Below are 16,785 nucleotides of genomic sequence, written 5' to 3' on the forward strand. Positions count from 1 at the left end.
AAGCGTCACCCTCATCCTTTTTACCTTCTTCAGGGATGTGCTGTGGAGCTGAGCTGTGTAGATCTCAGGACTGGATGGACAGACATACAACTCTTTGGCAGGTAAAATATATGTGTTTCAGAATCCAAGCCCTGATGAGGGGGAATTTCTGTTCCTAAAACACGTTGGTATTCTGATTTTTTTTTTAGCTCATGCCATATAAAGACTTACTGAACCTTAACCAGACAAGCGCCACCCTCATCCTCATCACCTTCTTCATGGTTGTGCTGTGGGGCTGAGCTGTGTAGATCTCAGGACTGGATGGACATGTACAAGTCTTTGGCAGATAAAATATATCTGTTTCAGAATCCAAGCCCTGATGAGGGGGGATTTCTGACCCCGAAACACGTTGGTATTAAGATTTTTTAGCTCATGCCATATAAAGACTTACTGGACCTTAACCAGACAAGCGCCACCCTCATCCTCATCACCTTCTTCATGGTTGTGCTGTGGGGCTGAGCTGTGTAGATCTGAGGACTGGATGGACAAATACAAGCCTTTGGCATATAAAATATATCTGTTTCAGAATCCAAGCCCTGATGAGGGGTATTTCTGACCCCGAAACACGTTGGTATTAAGATTTTTTTTGCTCATGCCATATAAAGACTTACTGGACCTTAACCAGAGAAGCGTCACCCTAATCCTTATCACCTTCTTCATGGTTGTGCTGTGGGGCTGAGCTGTGTAGATCTCAGGACTGGCTGGGCAGAAATATAAGTCGCCCTGATGAGGGGGGATTTCTGACCCCGAAACACGTTGGTATTCTGATTTTTTTAGCTCATGCCATTTAAAGACTTACTGGACCTTAACCAGACAAGGGTAACCCTCATCCTTATCACCTTCTTCAGGGTTGTGCTGTGGGGCTGAGCTGTGTAGATCTCAGGACTGGATGGCCAAAAGTTCAAAGTCATTTATCACCAATGGAAAAGTCGACAAGATATCATTACCTCCAATACTTCAGAGGCACGCCACTCATGATGTACGCCGTTGCATTTTTACTACGCAGCCCATAAAAACAGGTCAGACTTCTTCTTCCATTCGCCTCTCCGGTTATTTATTTTGTTTTATTGCGGCACGTTCTTCCAGGTCGCGATCGTAAATCCAGAACGATCGTCTCCCCTCACATGTTGCCTGTTAATGGCTCAACACATGTAATCGCATCAAGCGAGACATCCCGGGACGGGTGATTGATTTGATTTAGTGATATTTGCAGAGAAACGCACACCGAGGAGATGCGCGGGCCAAGAGCGTTCTCCCATGGGGGTAACTCCAACCAGGTGCCTGCGGGGGACAGGAGGGGGGGGGGGCCATGTTGGATTTGTCAAGGGAGCCTCTGGGGAGCATGCTAAGTAATGCATCACTAATGCGATCAGATTGGGCCTGCTAACAGCTGGCGGACAGGTTGTGGGAGCCGAGCAGGAGAAGCCATGCTGGAGATACGTTGGGTGTTCCTTATCGCTGTGATCCGGAGATGAGAGGACTTTCCAGGCTTGTTGCCCTAAGCCTAGCACATGCCCCTGCAGTGTATTTCCTATCAACCGCTGGGCTGCAGCAGCTGGAGGATGTAGAAGAGCAAGCAGTGGAATTGGTTACGTTATTCTTCTTCAGCCAAGGTGGGGGGCAAGGTGTGGGCAGGAGGGGCGCCTGCCCTGGGCACTGCAGTATTATACGAGGTGGGGGGGGGGCACTGCTAGGAGATTGAGAGGAGGAGTTTGTTGGGAGGGGGAATTTGGGGGGTGACAGGGGTTTAAAATTGTTCTGGAGGGGAAATTTTTTTGGGGGGGTTCTAGGAGCGGTGATTTAAGGGGATTTGTGTTGAGAGGGGGGATTTGTGCCAGAAGAGGCGATATTTTAGAGGGGGGAGGGGATTTGTTCTTGGAGGGGAGATTTGTGCTAGTGGGGATTATTGGGGGGTGATTGTGGTAGGAGGGAAATTTGGAGGAGGGAGGGATTTAGAGTGGGTGGAGAGGATGTGTAATGGGAAAGGTGATTTTTTTTTGGGGGGGGGGGCTTTTGTGTTGGGGAGGTGAAGATTTGTGCTGGGGGGGTGGATCTATACTGGGAGAAGGGTTATTTGTGCTGGGAGGGGGAGATTTGGAGTGGGGGGAGAGGATCTGTACTCGGAGGGGTGGCATTTTTTGGGGGGGGCATTTGTGATGGGGGGTTTGGGGATGGGGGGCAAAAATTGTCCCGGGAGGAGAGATTTCAGCGGGGGGGTGGATTTGTACTGGAGGGAGGGGGAATTTGTGCATGTGTACACGGGGGTGTTTTTTGGGGGGGCATTTGTGCTGGGGGGTTTGGGGGGGCAAGAATTTTAGCTGGGAGGTGGGATTTCAGCAGGGGTGGATTTGTACTGGGAGGAGGGGGCATTTGTGCTGGGAAGGGGAGATTTGGAGTGGGGGAAGAGGATCTATACTCGGAGGGGTGGCATTTTTTTTTGGGGGGGGGGCATTTGTGCTGGGGGGTTTGGGGATGGGATGCAAAAATTAGACTGGGAGGAGGGATTGCAGCGGGGGGGTGGATTTGTACTGGAAGGAGGGGGTATTTGCGCATGTGTACACGGGGGTGTTTTTTGGGGGGGCATTTGTGCTGGGGGGGGTTTTGGGATGGGATGCAAAAATTGTCCCGGGAGGAGAGATTTTAGCGGGGGGGGTGGATTTGTACTGGAAGGAGGGGCATTTCTGCTGGGGGGAGATTTGGAGTGGGGGGAGAGGATCTGTACTGGGAGGGGTGGCATTTTTTGGGGGGGCATTTGTGCTGGGGGGTTTGGGGGTGGGGGCAAAAATTGTACTGGGAGGAGGGATTTCAGCAGGGGGTTGGTGGATTTGTACTGCAAGGAGGGGGTATTTGTGCATGTGTACATGGGGGTGTTTTTTTTGGGAGGGCATTTGTGCTGGGGGGTTTGGGGATGGGATGCAAAAATTAGACCAGGAGGAGGGATTTCAGCGGGGGGGTGGATTTGTACTGGAAGGAGGGGGTATTTGTGCATGTGTACACGGGGTGTTTTTTTGGGTGGGCATTTGTGCTGGGGGGTTTGGGGGTGGGGGGGGCAAGAATTTTAGCTGGGAGGTGGGATTTCAGCAGAGGTGGATTTGTACTGGGAGGAGGGGGCATTTGTGCTGAGAGGGGGAGATTTGGAGTGGGGGGAGAGGATCTGTACTCGGAGGGGTGGCATTTTTTCGGCGGGGGCATTTGTGCTGGGGGGGTTTGGGGATGGGGGGCAAAAGTTGTACCGGGAGCAGGGATTTCAGTGGGGGGGTGGATTTGTACTGGAAGGAGGGGGTATTTGTGCATGTGTACGCGGGGGTGTTTTTTTGGGAGGGCATTTGTGCTGGGGGGGTTTGGGGGTGGGGCAAAGATTTGTGCTGGGAGGTTGGGAGTGTGTGGGGATTTTAGGGGTAAAGGATTTGTGATGGGGGGGATTTTTTTGTGGTGGAGGGGGCATTTGAGCTGGGGGATGGGGAGCAAAAATGTATGCTGGGAGAGGGGATTTCAACATGGGGTGGATTTGAACTAAGGGGAGGAGGGGGAATTTATACAGGTTAGTGGACAATTGGGCCGGGACAAGGGGTGGGCAGGAGGGACGGCTGCCCTGGGCGCAGCAGTTTACTGTATGGATGGGGGCGCCAGTGAGCTCATTCTGATACGAGCCATTTTGACAAATGGATGGCTGCTGGGGGTGGCCTCTCCTAGGCTTGCACATAATGAAGATGGGGGGTAGTTTTAGCGCAGTTTCACTTCTATGCCCTGGGTGCTGGATGGAACAACCTTTACTGGAGGAAATGTAATTTGGTAAAGCTCTGTGTATTAGAAACAACTGCCATTTCATATAAAGAATAATGCTTTTAATGTAATTATTTTTAGACCCTTTGTTGCATTTCAGTGTTGCTGATCTCATGCAGTCCCTTTGCAGCCACTTCCTGTCTACATTTTTTAATTCAAATTTTTTTAAATGTTTAAATTAAATTATTTCTTTTTTTTATTGTTCATTTTTAAAATTTCTTTAATTTTTTTTTTTTAATTGTTCATTTTCTTAATTTCTTTGACATTTTTTTTAATTGTTCATTTTTTTTAATTTCCTTTACATTTTTTTTTAATGTGTTTTTTTTTTTTGGAGGTGGGGGTTAAAATATATTTTAAGGGCCCATTCAAACCTTGGTGTCCTGGTGCATTTTGTTAGCACGCAATGTTTAACATTTTTTATTTTATTTTTTTATTTTATTTTTTTTAAATTAAATTATTTAATTTTTTTTTTTTAATTTTAACTGATAATTTTTTAAATTTTCTTTTACATTTTTTTAAATGTATTTTTTTTTTTTTTTTGGAGGTGCGGGTTAAATATACTTTAAGGGCCCATTCAAACCTTGGCGTCCTGGTGCATTTTGTTAGCACGCAACGTTTAGTGTGTTTACGTGTGTTTTTTTATTAGGGCAGCCCGTTCAAATGAGAGGGCTGTCAATGCAACACAACGTAGAAAAGCAGACATAAAAAATGTTTGCGCATGCGTGGCACCACAACGCACACCAGTTTGTTACCGTGCATTGTGGAGCACTGTTACACACAAGCGTTGGAGTGGCGTTGCCTTAAAGGGCCTTTTTTTTTTTTTCAAATGACAATTTTTATTTTATTTTTTTTGCATTTTAGTGTAAATATGAGATCTGAGGTCTTTTTGTGCCGTCCTCTGTAATTTGAGGTCCTGTTTGCTGTCCTAGCAGGAAAGTCGCACCGGCTAGGCAATGACAATGATAGTAAATATGTAATAAGGAGAAGGCAGACCACCCACAGGAGGCTGACATGTGCAGAACGGATAACAGCCGACTGTCAGAAGGGTGAAGGGTACAGGTGTCCCCATTTGGCACGCAGCGCCCCGTCCCGCTCACAGATAGGTGTAATATTTGCTGCACATGTCGCTCTGAGATGAAAGGGTCACTTTTCAGTTGGAGCGATTTACAGATCTCACCCTCCTTCACCCTTCTTCCCAGAACACCCATCTGTCAAAAACAAACCGTGCAATGTGGACAGACAGCTGCTCTGTCACCCCCCCCCCCCCCAATGTCAGGACAGCCGTCCGCCCCTCCAAACCATAGTTAGGGGAAGACCGGGGCCATGTAAAACTGTGCTACGCCAGCAGAAAAACCGTACAACCTTACATAAACCCCCATGAAGAAATATTCCTGTCTAAAATAAATGTACCATCTTCATTCTGGAATGCTCACAACCAGCTGTTTATTTATTTACTTTCTTTTTTTAAGTATTTGTTTGATTTTGTTTTTAATGTATTTGTTTTTATGTTATTTATATTTTGGAATTATTTTGTTTACTATTTTAAAAATGTATATTTATATACTTTATTTATACTTAGAATTGTTAAAAAAAGGAGGAGAAGTTGGGACTTTATATGAAGCATGCGGCCGAATAGAACAACATGAGCAGAGAATGAGCACCATCTGACATCTTATCACTTAGATCACCCTACTTTTGTTACAACACCTATACTATAGTTATTACTGGTATACCATCATGAATTATCATGTGATCTTCCCCACCTTTTATCACCCCTTTTTTCCAACATACATCAGTATTACCCCTCTTTTTTTACTATTTTTTTTTTTTTTTTTTTACCATTTTTATTATTTTTATTATTATTTATATTATTTTTATTTTTATATTATTTTACTTTTTTGTTTACACTCTTAACCTTCCAGGTAATTGGGCTGTCACCCCTCAGTTATCTCCCTCCCACACGTTATTTCCTCACTCTTGTCCATGGGTTGTGCCGCCTCAGCTCCCGGGAGGATGCTTATTCCCCAGCGGGCCCGGGCCCATTGCGCCGTCGCATGCCATCACAGCTCAATTGTAAGTTGTCTACGGGTGCCATATATTTTCAACATCGTTACCATTCATCAATATTTCTGCTCTCCTTGCCTCTCTAGCCCCTGTATGTGGCAATTCCCCTTTGTTCAATCGGCCAGTTTTACCAACTTATCATATGTTATGTTTATAGATTATTGCATCTGCTCCTGAAGATTGGAGGTATCCATGAAACGCGTCGAGCTATAGAGATGCCCTTAATACCAATTTCATCCAAGAGTGATATTCTACCATATGTTTATGATTTTACTTTTCCATATTGGCCTTTACCAATTACTTTATGAACTTATTATAATGCGTGAACACAGAAATGTATATCTGGTGGCCGCCCTCTCCTTTTATTATGTTGTTAATGTCATGTACCACTCATGTTACCTATGTTATTTTTGTTACGATATGATTGCTATATCTAATAAATGGTATAATCAGGATACTGGTTCATGTTATGTTACTATGTACATGCCATAGCACTATGTGACTGGGCTAACTATCATTATTTCTGTACACCCACCAGTCATTCTCTGCTCATGTTGTTCTATTCGGCCGCATGCTTCATATAAAGTCCCAACTTCTCCTCCTTTTTTTTGTTTATTCAAATAGGGATGGAGGCCACCTACGGCGGATGCCCTGGCCTCATATAAAGTCCCACAATTCCCCCCTCTTTACATACTTAGAATTGTTATTTAAATTTACTTTTTTATTTTATTTTATAATTGTTATTTTGTTGCTAATTTTACTTATTCACTTTATTAATATTAGTTTGTTTACTTTTTTTAAACACGCCATTATTTTGTTTGCTTAAATTTGATTTCTTTATAATTATTCTACATTTATTTATTTTACTTTATATTTGGTAATTCTTTTTTATATACTTTATTTATATTTAGAATTATTGTTTAAATTTACTTTTTTATTTTATTTTATAATTGCTATTTTGCTGCTTATTTTACTTATTCACTTTATTAATATTAGTTTGTTTACTTTTCAAACGTGCCATTATTTTGTTTATTTAAATTTACTTTCTGTATATAGAGTAAAATGTGCTGGGATTAGAACAGTGCCATAAATTAGAAAAGAACAATCCAAGATATAAAACATACAAAATGTATTTGGTACATAGTTAAAAAACCTTAAAAAAATTATATTACACATGCCGGTTATATGATCACAATTGTATATTGAGTAGATGCAAGCAATGTAGTATCTGATCCCTACATGCTTCGCCAGTGATAGCTTCTTCAGGGATTTGGAGGTCGCTGCTATTGAATGGACTACAAAGCAAAAACACACGCACACACACATGTAATATATATATATATATATATATATATATATATATATATATATATATATATATATAATGTATATGTATATATATTGTGTGTAAACATAAAAAAACGCGCCAAATATATTTAACCTAACTATTCTGAGAGATACAATAAAGCATAAAAGCTAATATATATGTATATATATATACACACACACACACACACACACAAGGTTCACTTTATAATTATTTTGTTTGCTTTATTTTATCTATTTATATGTGTTATTACTTTATTTTGTTTTTTATTTCTTGTTTTTTTATCTCAAATAAGCTCAAAGCTTTATTAAACAATTTGTGCAAGCATGACAAAATTCAGAACTTATGCACCACAGTGATACATAGTATTTTGAAATCATACATGCAACATTAAACAACAGGGTATAATGGTCAACCCTCAATAACCAAACAAAAAGGCATATACATGGTAATTCAGGTCATTATAGTTTTTTTTTAATTTCTTTACGGTATATATTTGTTATTATTTTATTTTACATTATTTTGTTGTTTTTTATTTCATCACTGTATTTACATTTGTTATTATTTTTTTATTTATTTACTTTCCTTTATGTGTCACATTATTATTTTTTTAATTTATATTTATTATTATTGTATTTTTTTTTTTTACTTTATAATTGCTACTGTGTAGCTTATTTTACTCATTCACTTTATGTTTATTAATTTGTTTACGTTCTTTTTTAACGTGTTATGATTTTTTTTTTTTCTTGAATAATTATTATCTTGTTTGCTTTATTTTTTCAATCTTTCTTTTATTTATATGTGTTATTATTTTGTTTGTTTTATTTTTTCAATATTTTATTTATATGTGTAATTATTTTGTTTTATTTTTTTTCAATCTTTCTTTTATTTATATGTGTAATTATTTTGTTTGTTTTTTTTGTTGCATTTATTTACTTACTATTTATATTTTTGGGACACACAAAGGTGGGCGGGGACACTCACAGCTCCTAGGCGGACAGGAGCGGAGTCAGGAATTGTGATCGGGAGATCTCAGGACATATAAGAAGGCGGGAGCTGATTCCGGTCACCGGGGCTCCACCTAGAACAAAAATCTCACTTTCGGGTGGAGTGGCCCCTGAAGAATGGTAGGTTCTCCTACAGCAAGGAGGTTCCCTTTAATGGCGGTACATGTGATTGTATTCCCGCACAGCTGTCCGCACCGGCTCCTAATCTGCTGCACAGATCGAGGACGGGGGGGCCCCGGAAACAGGACACCGGTGTGAGCGGATTGCCGGAGCAGCTGGGCCAGCCCGGACCCCAAACACGACATGTGCTGATATCCGAGACCCCGCTAATGTCTTTTCCAGTCAACGTGATCGGCCTGAAAGGAAGACTGTCTGTGCTGCGCACAGCATCCAATCGCTGCCGGTTGGGTGTCCAGGGCCAGCCCTGTAAACAGAGATTGTACAATCAGATTGCAAGGAGTGTGTGGTGAGCTTTGAGATGACCACACACACTATACAATCTGATTGTACAATCTCCTTTAGATTGACCTTGAGAATAACTGTGGTGCAAGGGACTTCCTGATTGAACAGATGAGTTAAAATCCCCGTATTACGTAATAAGAGGACCTGTCCAATCTATTCGATCACCCTGTATCCAATCAGGAAGGCCCTTGCACTATGAAGTTGCTGGTAGAGCTAAAGGACATTGCACGATCAGGTAGTATAGTGTATGGTCACCACACACATTACAATCTGACCCCACAATCCCCGTACAATCAATTTTGGATTTACCAAAACTATATAATATGAGGAGCTACTAAATCGAATGAATATGTCTGCATCAAGTCAGGAAGGCCCTCGCACCACATACTTGATGGTGGACCCATTGGAGATTGCAACGTGCGTGGCGAGATTTAAATGTAAGCTACTGATATAGCGCCTAAGACTTGAAATCTGACCGTACGATCTTCTTAAGATCTATCAAACAAGTGTGTAGTGCGAGGGCCTTCCTGATTGGACACCAATGGATTGAGTAGATCCTCACATTATATACTTTTGTAAATTGTAACCAATTCTTGACTGCACTATAGCCGACAGATGGCTACAGCGTGGTTGTCCAGTTCTGTCAAGGCATCCATTGATGTTCTCCAAGAACCGCGGGTGCCAATCACAGCGGGCCTTTATCATGTGGTCAGCTGTATCCAATCACAGCTGATCACATGTGAACAGACTTGCCGGTTATCGGTATTCCTTTCCTCACACGCCGTCTCTGCATGAGGAGAGGAGAGTCGGTAACCCGGCAAGTGTGAAAGGGCACATTTACACTGATAATCAAAGCACTGATCATCAGTGTACTGATTGTGCCCATCAGTGCAGCCTCATCAGTGCAGACTATCAGTGCCCATAAGTGCACCCTCATCAGTGCCCATTAATGCAGACTATCAGTGCCCATCAGTGCAGCCTCATCAGTGCCCATTAGTGCAGACTATCAGTGCCCATCAGTGCAGCCTCATCAGTGCCGCCTCATCAGCGCAGACTATAAGTGCACCCTCATCAGTGCCCATTAATGCAGACTATCAGTGCCTATGAGTGCTGCCTCATCAGTGCCCATCAGTGCAGACTATCAGTGCCCATCAGTGCCACCCTATCAGTGCCGCCTCATCAGCGCACATCAGTGCAGCCTATTAGTACCCATCAGTGCAGCCTATTAGTGCCTATCAGTGCTGCCTCATCAGTGCCCATCAGTGCAGACTATCAGTGCCCATCAGTGCCACCCTATCAGTGCCGCCTCATCAGCGCACATCAGTGCAGCCTATTAGTACCCATCAGTGCAGCCTATTAGTGCCTATCAGTGCTGCCTCATCAGTGCAGACTATCAGTGCTCATCAGTGCCACCATTTCAGTGCCGCCTCATCAGTGCACATCAGTGCAGACTAGCAGTGCCTATTTGTGCCAAATATCAGTGCCTCCTCATCACTGCTGCCTATCAGTGCAGCCTCAACAGCGCACATCAGTGAAGGAGAAAAAATACCATGAAAAACATTATTTTTTTTTTCAATTGTGATTGAATGTGTGACAGCGCTAAAATTGGCCTGGGCAGGAAAAGGGGGGTAAAAAAAGTGCCCAGTATGGTTAAAGTCACTGAGACTTTAAGTTGCACAGATATGAATGGTACTCATTGGAAAACATGGGGTGCGACTTGTCACGCGACTTTGGGGTCCAAAGTCGCATGACAACTTGCAAAAGTGCGAATGGGGACTGAAAGCGGTATTCAACCCAAAAGCAAACATGTATTATATTGCAGCTTACCAATTTTTAGATGTGGTGGCTGCATTCGTTTTCCTTTTGTAGTCTTTCTTCTATTTTCATCTGGCGATCCAACCAGCAAGTCTGTTGTTTTTCAAAAGCACAAGCTCGCCAGCAGAATGTATCAGTTTACAGGGATGAGACAAACCATTTCCCACTGACGGGTGACATAACATGATCAACTTTTATTTATTCATGTAAAACCTTTATTCTAAAAGGAATAATCAGAGTTTGCTGTAACTGCTTATAAAGTATCAGCTGGAGTTTGGCTTCAATTTAATAGTGTATTTAAATCTGCTAGTCCATCTAACACTCCTCTACCCCCCCCTCCCCCCCAGACTGACAATGCTACTGTCTGCTGTGCCTCCTATGCTCCTTCATCCAGAGTGGGGAATGCTCTAATACAGGAGGTGTGTTATTGGTCAGATCACCAGATAAAACAGAGGGAGAAAAAAGGCTTAAAAAAAGAAAACAAATGCAGCCACTACATCTAAGGATGGGTATGCTGCAATATATTACATTTTTTGGTTTCATACTGCTTTAAAACCCCAAACATTATATATTTTCTGAAAGGAGACACCTTGGAAAAAAAAAAAAATAGTGATAGTTCCAATTTTAACACGATATTAGTGCAATATTTCAGTAAAAGATACAGCAAAGTGGATTTTAGGGCAAACAAACACAATATATTACTCCTTTTTTTTGGTAAAATATAGAAGATGAGGTTGTGCCGAGTAAATAGATACCCAACATGCCAAAAAAATAAATGACGTGTGCCAGTGAATAGACAACAATCTTCGGAATCCTCTATTCTCCATAGGCGATGCTTACAACGCCCCCTACAGTCATCAGATTACAAGTCACCGTGAATATTGGGCGCAGAGTTATTGCTCTCACTCCGGCACACCAATATGTAATGTGTAGTAGAGCAATCAAGGTTTTGGTGCACAGGCACCCCCCATGCGTACGTTTACATGCATATCCGTTCCCCCATCTCCTCTGTGAAGAATGAACCCTGGAGGCGATGAGGATCTCGTCACTACCAGTTTCGCACTATAGAGGGATATGCTTTGTTCATATTTCATGACTGAGGTTTACAGTCACAGTAACTGATATTGCAGCGTTTGGTAGATGTTGGAGAGTTAAACCTCCTGATGGGTTCTTCTATTCCAGGGACATGCAATTAGCGGACCTCCAGCTGTTACAGAACTACATGTCCCATGAGGCATAGCAAGACTCTGACAGCCACAACATGACACCCAGAGGCAGAGGCATGATGGGACTTGTAGTTTTGCAACAGCTGGAGGTCCGCTAATTGCATATCCCTGTTCTATTCCATGAGGATTCTGACAGTGAGATCTCTTTTGCTGGGTTTCTGGATCTGCACAGCTGGGTTTTTATTTCTGGAGAATGTAAGAGGAGGAGCTGGGGGGGGGGGGGGGACACAAAGGTGGGCGGGGACAAAAAATGGTGGGCGGAAACATTAAAATCTACCAGTAGGACAGGAGTAGAGCCGGGAAATATATCAGGGAGATCTCACTGCTGGAGCCTCCAAGGGATACAAGAAACCAGAAACAGATTAGATTTGAGTCATTTCTTCTAGAAGACCATGCTGGCCATACTGTACAACCTGATTGTAGAATCTTTGTTATATATACCAATAATGATGCAGTACGAACACCTACCTGCCTAGCTATAAAATAGATGGATTGTTCAGGCAGACCCTCAATCTACAGTGCTGTTTTGTTAGTAAATCTAAAGGAGATGTGCCGAGACAGTCCCAGATTTAGTTGCTCTGTCCCAATGTCCCACCTTACAACCTCTGTGCAATCGATACTTGCCAACATAGTCTGCCCAGCCCCTGGGACAAAGCCATCCCTGCCAATGGCTCACATGTAACATGCCCCCATTTTGGGCGGTTCCATCCAGATTATGCCCATTTTCCAGGGAGGCCTGCCCCTAATTATGCACTGATCAGGTGTGGTTTCCTAGGTGCAGTGTATTAGTGGTTTTCCTGAAGGTTACCGGTGCTTTCCCATAGACTTCTATTAGATTGGGGGTGTCGGGATCACCCTTATTTGAGTTGCCAGTTATGTGCAGTAAGTCAAAAAAGGCTTGAGCGGGCAAGTCCTGCATAGTTAGGGGTGGGACTCCCTGGAAAATGGGCATAATTTGGATGGAATTGCCCAAAATGTGGACATGTTACCTGTGGGCCGTTGGTGGCTCTGACTTTGTCCCGGGGGGCTGGAAAGAATATGTATTGATTGCACAGAGGTTGTAAGGTGGGTGATCCCAGGACAGAGCCTGGGACACAACATCATCGGGACAGAGCACCTAGGTGTGGGACTGTCCCGGCACATCTCCTTTATTTTTGAGTCATTCCCCTTAAAGTTAATAGGGCCAAAAAAAGCACAATTCTGTCCCAAAGAAACTCACGTACCTTTTCGAGCTTCCTGTAACGAATGACGAAGTGCAGAAGCTCTCCCTCCCTTCCAGGCCCCTGACTAGCTGAGACACAGCAGAGGGAGCCATTGGCTTCCGCTGCTGTCAATCACAGCCATTGAGGAAGGAGCAGGAGGGCGGTTCTCATAGACTCACAGAGGCAGCTCGGGAGCAAGCATGCACGAGTGCCCCCAGAGCAAGCAGCTTGCTCTGGGGGGCACTTAGCAGGCTGAGGGGCCAGGAGCTCCGGCGGAGGACCTGAGAAGAAGAGGATCGGGCTGCTCTGTGCAGAACCATTGCACAGAGCAGGTAAGTATGACATGTTTGATATTAAAGAAAAAAAAAAAAACAGGTACTTTTCCAAACACTTTAAGGTCGCCTCTGCTTATAAAAATATAAACAATCATATGCTCATTTTCAATAGCCTAGGTTTCTGGCAAGTCTACTTTAAAATTATACAAAACTGCATGCATATACATACAAAATAAAACAAGAGTCCTTTCACTTAAGCTGGCTATACACTTGTAGATTCACAAATATTCTTTGTACATTTGACAACTGGACGTATGCCGTTTAAGTACTTTAAAAATAGTTTTTGCTTTTTCTATTTAATTTTGGAATGAATGCATTTTTATTAACAAAAACCACATGCCAGTTCTCAAAATTTTTTGGGGGGGGCGTAAACAAACTGAAAAATTCTGAAAAACACTGAACAATTGCAGCCTCATTGTGCCATCAATTGCAGCCACTGTGCCCATCATATGCAAACTCTGTGCCCATCATATGCAGTCTCTGTGCCCATCATATGCAGCCTCTGTGCCCACCATATGCAGCTTCTGTGCCCATCATATGCAGCTTCTGTGCCCACCATATGCAGCTTCTGTGCCCATCATATGCAGCCTCTGTGCCCACAATATGCAGCTTCTGTGCCCATCATATGCAGCCTCTGTGCCCATCATATGCAACCACTGTGCCCATCATATGCAGCCTCTGTGCCCACCATATGCAGCCTCTGTGCCCACCCTATGCAGCCTCTGTGCCCACCCTATGCAGCTTCTGTGCCCACTACATGCAGTTTCTGTGCCAATCATATGCAGCTTTTGTGCCCATCATATGCAGCCTCTGTGCTCACAATATGCAGCTTCTGTGCCCATCATATGCAGCCACTGTGCCCATCATATGCAACCACTGTGCCCATCATATGCAGCCATTGTGCCCACCATATGCAGCCTCTGTGCCCACCCTATGCAGCTTCTGTGCCCACCCTATGCAGCTTCTGTGCCCACCACATGCAGTTTCTGTGCCAATCATATGCAGCTTTTGTGCCCATCATATGCAGCTTTTGTGCCCATCATATGCAGCTTCTGTGCCCATAATATGTAGCCACTGTGACTCCCCCGCCCGCCATCAGACCGGCACTTACCTCATCCGGGTGATGGCAGTGAGCTGTGGGATGGGCAGGCGACGGATCCTGCATCCTCCATGGTTCCCGTGCGTCTCCTCCTCCATTCCATGGGGCACGCACAACGGCAGTATCACGCGGGAGGAGGTCCAGCACTTACTGGGCTGTTGGGTCCTCTCCATTCCTGTGTCTCCTGTGTCAGCAGTGTCGGCGGAGGAGTCCGATCCTCCAGCTTCCTCCCCTGTGTGTCTCTTCCGCCAAAGCACCGGGCATCCTATTGGCCAATCTGGAAAAAGGTCTCACTGACCTGCCTCCTGATTGGCGAGGAGACACTGTGGTGTAAAAATAGCAAAAATTAATTCGCTATGGTCACACAACAGGGTGGAATCAGGGGGCACTCTCTGCGCCCCAAGCCCACCCTGTTTTGAAGCCTAATAGAGCCTCGGCTCTAATCAGGTGCTAAAAAAAAAAAAAAAAACACCCCCTCCCACGCTGCCATAGGAGTCCATGCATCCGGCGTCCTGAAAGGGACCGGGTGCATGGATAGGGAGGCGGTGGCAGGTATTAGGTGGGGGTGGCGCCCGTGTGCCCACAATGCACGGCCACCTCTGCCACATGCACTGTTGGAAATTTGTTTGAGAAAAACTTCTCATCCTGCTCCTTTGAATTTTCTCATCATTGAGATTAAACGAACATCAATTTGACCCCACAAACAACTGGAAAATTGAACAAGACATTCTTAAAATGAAATGAACTTTTGAACAAAATTCTACTAGTGTATGACCAGTTTGAAGGTTTCACTAGACCGACAAGCCCATGTTCACTACTCATGTTAAAAGAAACATTTTCTTTTAACTTTATTGAAAGAAAAAAAAATGGTTAGCCGCTTAAGTCTAGCAATAATTTTTCCTAAAATTTTGGCTTAATTTGGTTAGCGGTTTAAGTCTAGCAAATTTTTTTTTTAAAAAAGTTGGCTTAATCTGGTTAGCTGTCTAACAAACCTGTAAAAGCAAACATAACTTGTCATGTAGCAAAACTGACCCGCACAAATACATTAACATGAATCACACCTCAAAGCACAAACTTCTTGCGAAAATTGAGTAAGCGTCTAAAAAACTGTATGTAAAAACTTTCTGGTGTTGCCTTCAAAAAACACAGAAAATTCGTACCTTGACTTGACGTGCCGTCCTCACTTCTCCATGCCACCATAGGATGGAGCGCTATAGAGTTTGGAGACCCAAAACCGGCATGGTTACACTACTCAACGCAAAAAGGTCCCCACCAAGTCTTCACCATCTAAGAGTGACTTGGTGAGATTATCTGATCCTTATCGCTCACTGCAAAGCTCTGCTCTCTGGTCAAACACAGACTTTTTTTTTCTTTTTTAGAGGCCTGGTGAAGTTTTTCCCAGCAGGACTTCGGAGAAGATAAGTCAAACAGCGTTGGCACCTGCTCTGAGCTGGAACAACTGTGCCTGGCCTCCTCGTAGTTCACAGCTCAGTACAAATGTTGCTGGCTGGACTGTAGGAGCTCAGGGTATGTGTGTGTCGAGAAAGAGAAAGGGGTGGGGGAGAAGCTGGAGGGTCTAAAAAAAGATTGAAACAGATGTATTGGAAGGCAGCGTGCTCAATATGTCAAGTCTTCCCGCAGGATGGATGGGAGCTAGCTGCACATGACAAATCTGGAAGGGAGCAATACAGGCAACAACTGCAAAGTCAGCACGGGCAAAAATTTCGTGGGGCAGATTATTTAGAATATTTTTCCTTTCTTTATTATTATATATTATTATTATACACAATTTATATAGCACCAACAGAGTAAGCAGCGCTTTACTATGTAGAGGGGGTACAGCACAATTACAGTACAATTACACTTTACAGTACAATTATAATTACAATTATTAATCCCAGTTTTTCGCAAATTAGACATTGCATGGAAGGACAGTGTGGTATTGTTTTTTTTATTTTATATATATATATATATATATATATATATATATATATATATATATATATATATATATACACATATACACACACGCACACATAGTATCTCACAAAAGTGAGTACACGCCTCACATTTTTGTAAATATTTTATTATATCTTTTCATGTGACAACAGTGAAGAAATGACACTTTGCTACAATGTAAAGTAGTGAGTGTACAGCTTGTATTATGCCGCGTACACACGATCAAAAATTCGGCCAGCAAAAGACCGATAAAAGCTTGTGGTCGGAAAATGCGACCGTGTGTATGCTCCATTGGACTTTTGCTGGTGGAATTCCCGCCAGCAAAAGATTGAGAGCAGGTTCTCAATTTTTCGGTTGGAAAAAGTTCCTATCTGAAAATGCGATTGCCTGTACAAATTCTGACGCGCTAAATTCCTACGCATGCTCGGAAACAATTCAACGCATGCTTGGAAGCATTGAACTTCATT

At 43.3% G+C, this 16,785-nt stretch overlaps 1 protein-coding gene across 1 annotated transcript in view; it reads right to left on the minus strand.

The window, feature by feature from the left end:
* Nucleotides 1–15,911, minus strand: part of HJV (hemojuvelin BMP co-receptor) — a 61,199-nt gene extending 45,288 nt beyond the window's left edge. Inside the window, exon 1 of the mRNA XM_073608858.1 lies at nucleotides 15,520–15,911. The gene's annotated coding sequence lies outside the window, so the exon portion shown is untranslated. The remainder of the gene's footprint in view (nucleotides 1–15,519) is intronic.
* Nucleotides 15,912–16,785: the final 874 nt, after the last annotated feature.

The sequence above is a fragment of the Aquarana catesbeiana genome, linkage group LG13 (assembly GCF_042186555.1).
Source record: "Aquarana catesbeiana isolate 2022-GZ linkage group LG13, ASM4218655v1, whole genome shotgun sequence".
Lineage (NCBI taxonomy): Eukaryota > Metazoa > Chordata > Amphibia > Anura > Ranidae > Aquarana > Aquarana catesbeiana.